The 5,631-nt window shown below is 44.4% G+C and overlaps 1 pseudogene; it reads right to left on the reverse strand.

The window, feature by feature from the left end:
• Nucleotides 1-1,850: 1,850 nt before the first annotated feature.
• The window catches only part of LOC114540943, a 7,139-nt pseudogene continuing 3,358 nt past the window's right edge, over nt 1,851-5,631 (reverse strand).

A 5,631-nucleotide genomic window follows, 5' to 3' on the forward strand; every position in this document is an offset into this window, starting at 1 on the left:
GTTTCTCACAATGCTGCCAATCGCATAAACCAAGTCGTTTTAGACCATCTTCTAGACACGAGGATGCTCTTAGGACATGCTATATGTGATTCCCAAATGGGAAAAATTCCGATTTATAAGGGCATGAGGGTCATGATCACGCAGAATAGAAATAAACGTCTGTGTGTTGTCAATGGTCGCATGGCACAATTTGTTCAAATGCATGGAGCGACCGTTTTCTTGAAGCTCTCAAATAATAGTATTGTACAGGTATATCCTGTTACATTTCCAAACGAAGATGGTTCCCTAAAAACGGCATTGCCTTTTATGCCTGCATATGCTGTTACAATCCCTAAAGCACAAGGCCAAACATTCGAACAGTCCATTGTTTGGCTCGACTGTCCTGTTATTGCGCCCGGGGGGGGTCTTATGTTGCACTTTCTCGCTGCAAGAAACTAAGCGATATTCATTTCATGGTGAGAGTAATGTCCCCCCAAGTTACACCGGTTCGCTTATAAATAATTCTCTTCTAAATAAGTTGTTTGTACTTTCAATGCACCTCCTTCTTTATATCACAATTCGTGAAATTAAAAATCGCTTTTGTTTAACTTGTATTTTGGTAAAAATATAAAGAAACAGTTAGAAAAGGCCTGAAGAACCTTAATTACACACACCCACAGCCTTTTTTCATTAGTTTAGTAATTTAAAGACCTTAAAGACACAATGTGATTTTATTCAATTCCTTTATATAGAAATATGAGCAAATTTGCAAACTCCACCTCACCATCAAAATCGTTAGGTGTTGGCTGGTGGCAGCAAAGTGTAAGAAGCTTTATTACACCGTATGGAGGAGCAAATGAGGCACCACTGCCCAGCAAGATCTTCGAAAAGGTAAAGCCATTCACTTACGAATGGCTTACTCGCCCGGATATTGCAATCTCAGAATATGCACAAACAATAGTTGAGAATATACCCATTCTTGAAGGGATGAATGGAATCGTTGAGGAATCATGCTTACGCAAGCTAAAAGACCACTTTCTTCCAGCGTGGCAAAATCTAGAGGTTGCAAATCGGAAAGGCAATTCAGGTGAGCCATCAACATCAGATGCAAAACAGATAGTGAAGAACCTATGCAAGAGCGAGGAAATCGATGGAGTAATGGAACAAATCTTTCAGGCTTCAAATGCATTATTTGCTATTTCTGCAAACTATCTAATATCCAGTTCGCTAATTCGGCACCCAAATGAATTTGCAAGATTGGTCGCTTCCAACAAGAACAAAGAATGTGCATCTTTCAAAAAGTCTGGATCACCCGAGGATATGAAGAAGTATATTTTGGCACCATTTTCTGGGAAGAATGCAATGTTATCATCATCCCCTTCTGCTGTTGGAAGTAAGGCGGCAGACAACGTTAAGATAGTTTTTAGCGATTCCTCGTCAGCAACAGGCAGTAGTAGTACATCATCATCCTCTTCGGATTCAGAACCACAAACAAAACCACCGAGAAAAGAAAAGTCCCCTCCAAAAGTAGTGCCAGTCAACACCATGGCAAAAAAACCATCTAAATCAAAACAGAAGAAAGAGGAGAAGCAACCAAATTCACCTAAGGAAAAAGACCCGAAGGAAAAAGTCCCAACACATGGAAATGAAAAAGGGAAGGAAAAAAAGAAGACATCTAAACGACGAATAGAAGATCTCGTGCAAGACTTAGAGGAAGAAGTTCGACAACCAAAGAAGCAAAAAAAGTAAGCTTTTCAGGGATGATTCAAAACAATCCCAGAAAAATAAAAATTGCACCAAAAACTGTTTTGTGTTTTCAAAGTTTCATTTTATAAAAACAACAACACACCGAATATTTTTAAAAAGATCCTTTAAAAAAAGAGTAAAGAAATAGTTTTTTAAAAAGAATAAAAAAATGTAAATATTGTTTCGTTTAAGAAAGTAACAATTAATACATTGTAATTCCAATTTTTTTTCCTATTTGTGGTTTTAGAGATAAAGGTAAGGTTTTCAAGGGTATTTTATAAGAAAAATTCTAAAAGAAAAAAAAAATGTAAAATATTGTTTTGTTTTTCAAACGAAAGACAGTGGATAAGGACTAAAACAAAAAAATATTTAAAAAAAAATGGTAAATATTGTTTGCTTTAAACTATAAAAAAAAGGATAAAAAAAAACGATCACGAGTTGTTCCTTTGAAAATAGTGGATAAAAAAATCAGAAAATAAGGAAAGGGGAAAAGTTTATTGAGGGTGGGGGGGTTGGGATATCCATTAGAAAATTCTTTACTTGTCCCTGTGGTAACTTTTCTGACACCCCTAGCTTAAAACTCGTAAAGACTAAGGGATCGATAGGCCATACTTTCACCGTTTGTATTCATACTGAAAATCAAAATCAAGTGAGCTTTTGCCCTTTTGCTCTACATGAGATTTCCGTTCTCATTGAGCTCACCTTAGGACACCTGCGTTATCATTTGACAGGCGTGCCGCCCCAGCCAAACTCCCAACCTGACAGTGTCTTCGGCTCGGATCGACCGGCAGAAGAGCGATCTTAATGCTAAAAAGTGGACGTTGAGGTCCAGCTCCGCTTCACCAAATAAGTAAAAAAACGATAAGAGTAGTGGTATTTCACCGGCAGATTGCTCCTCCCACTTATTCTACACCTCTCATGTTTTTTCACAGAGTCAGACTAGAGTCAAGCTCAACAGGGTCTTCTTTCCCCACTGTTGCTGCCAAGCCCGTTCCCTTGGCTGTGGTTTCGCTAGATAGTAGATAGAGACAGTGGGAATCTCGTTAATCCATTCATGCGCGTCACTAATTAGATGACGAGGCATTTGGCTATTATTTACCAAGAGCTTCTTAAATCATAAGGGTTAAAATAACATAAAAAGGATAAAGGAAGCTCCGGCATTTGGCCCGAAAACCGGCCGACGTTTTAACGCAGCTATCATTGACGTATATGGCTCACAATCAAGAGCACCCCAGGAAAGTGGGTCAGTCAAAAATCAAGAGCGCCCCCGAAAGGTGGACTTACCAAAAAAGCTATGGATATGATAGGTTTCCTCACAAATGCGAAGACCTAACAGTGCAACGTCCCTTTTTGATAACTTCAGCGCCGATTGAAGAAAGTTTGCGCTGAGAGGCGACAAGATCCCCCGCCAATTGGCGGCAACCGCTTCACAGGAAATATTGGTCACAGAGGTGGCGTTTTGGACCCATTCCCTGATCTCTGGTTGGTCATAATAGGCGACCTTATCACGGTGAGCTTTAACCCCTCCGACCTGGTCTGAGGTGATAGTGATATCCACTACGTAGGCTTTCTCCCTGTTCCAAAGAACAAGGTCCGGCTTCCGAACACCCAGAGTACGACCAACGATCCTCGGTTCAACCATAACCTTGTAGCCAGCACGCTCAGCAAAGATGAGACGAACTTAACCACTCGATCATGGCGTCTAATCCTCGGGCCGCTGGTCCTCGGGCACACCTGAATTCTGTGCTGAGCTGTCTCTGGGCGCATACAGGAGTCACACCGTACATCTCTCCCTGGGTCTCCACGTGCAGAACGCACTTTTGATGAGAGGAGTCCGCCTCTAGCCCTTATTGCCCCAACAAAATTCGCCCCTGATTGATTACGGGGCGGATTGCACACCCAACCGCTCGCAGCCATGCATGACCGGGATTCAGAGAGCCCTCGACCATCCACTTTAGTGTACAGACTCGCAGCCCATGCCTGAGCAAGAGACTGCTTATCTGTCACCAAGCGCCCGTCCAAGGTCTTACTGGAAAGTCGACTCAACTCCTTCTGAAAGAAGGGTGAGTCGACTAAGGCACGGGATAGAGGGTCAGCTGCTGAAAGAGTCGCCTCGAGGCGGGCTCTCCTTAATAACGGTATAGAATACCGTAGAGAACGCACCCCGAGGCCACCATCCCCGATCGATGCATGGAAGAAAGCAACTGGAGTGTCACGCGGGAGTTTCAACCAATGACGAATGTTAGCTCGTATGGTGGTATCAAGCCAACGCAACCACGAATCGCCTACTGAGGCCAACACCAGTTCGTGTAGGTACCTGGTCAACAGAAAGTTCTTCAAAATAACCAACCGCTGATGAGGCTTAAGAGGTGCTTTAGTGATGTTATCAAGACCACGCACGATGTCTGCTCGTAGGTCTTTACGCACCTTAGCCCCACCAGCTCCCAACAGAACTCCCAGGTACCTATATTCACCGGTTGCACTGAGAGATGGAATAACTCCGCCGTTGGTCCTCAGGAAAGGAATATGGTCTACGACCCATCGCTTATCCTTGCCATCGATGGTAATGCTCAAGGAAGCTGACTTACCATCAGCGCCTGCACTGATAACCAAGCCACCCTTTGAGAGGTGTGACTCGAGCTTCCCGAGCTGTGAACGGAGACCAGCTCTCGTCTCACTAAGCAAGACGATGTCGTCGGCATATCCAAGGTTATTAACCCGAACATTACCGAACGAATATCCCAAGTGGTCGTCAAGGGAAGATAGAGCCCAGTCTAAAACTGAGTTGAACAAAAAAGGCGACAATGGATCACCCTGCTTGACGCCTCGACGGGTGAAGATTGGGGTGCTTCTTTCTCCGTTGTGCTCAAAAACAGTGCTCGAACGCAGGTATAACTCCCGTATGTACGCAAGAAGCGGATCAGGGCAGCCAAGCCGACGCATTGCTAATACAATGGTCTCATGACTTACCGAATCAAAGGCCTTACGTACGTCAAGGAAGGCCAAGTTCAAAGATGTTAATTGTGACTTGGCTCCATCAATGATGGCCTGCAACGTAAACACATGCTGAGCAATCCCGTCACCACTCCTGAATCCTTTCTGCGTATGCTTCAAGGGCAGGCACGCATCAAATCTGCGAGCCATTACCTTATGGAAGGCCCGCAAGATATGAGAGGCAATGGTTATGGGACGATACTTGAGAGCGTCATTGGACTCAGAGCCTTTCGGGATATAAACTGTCCTGCCAACGCATAAAGCGCTGGGCTGACTTCCACATAGTAGCCAAAGGTTATAATGGCTACAAAGCTCATCCATCCCAAGCCCAATTACCTCCTTCAACTTCACTCCATCAGGGCCAGGTGCAGATGAAGCACCCTCAGATAACACCTTCTCAAGTTCAACAGGTGTTACTGGAAGCAGAAGATCCCATTGCACCGGTCCAACACAAGTCACTTGACGGTCATCTCTGATAGATGGAGTCTCAAAGATTGGCTGCCAGGCTTGGCAAAATTGCTCAAGACTAGGGGACTCACCAGGGTAAGGATTCACCCAAGACCCATCGAGCACTTTATTTGCACACGCAGATGGTTTGCGTCCGTACAAGTGCTGAATAGCACTGTACTGTGCACGTCTGCGCCGTCGTGGATCTAAAACGACCAGGGTCAGTTGCAGTAGATCGACTGCCCCGTAAAGGGGGCCTCTCTCTACGTACAATATGACTAACCCATGACGCAAACACCCTGTCAAGCATATCTCGCACTCCCTGGTCAGGACAACCCTCCGCCACCCAGTCCAGATCATCTACACATAGGTGATTGATGTTGATACCCAATCTAAGCTGCTCTGCCCACGTATTATCTCCCAGATCGTTAAGGGAACGTGGAGTAGTCGAGGGAACAGTGGAAA

The sequence above is a fragment of the Dendronephthya gigantea genome, unplaced genomic scaffold (assembly GCF_004324835.1).
Source record: "Dendronephthya gigantea isolate DGI-Jeju-01 unplaced genomic scaffold, DenGig_1.0 000256F, whole genome shotgun sequence".
NCBI classification, from domain to species: Eukaryota; Metazoa; Cnidaria; class Anthozoa; order Malacalcyonacea; family Nephtheidae; genus Dendronephthya; species Dendronephthya gigantea.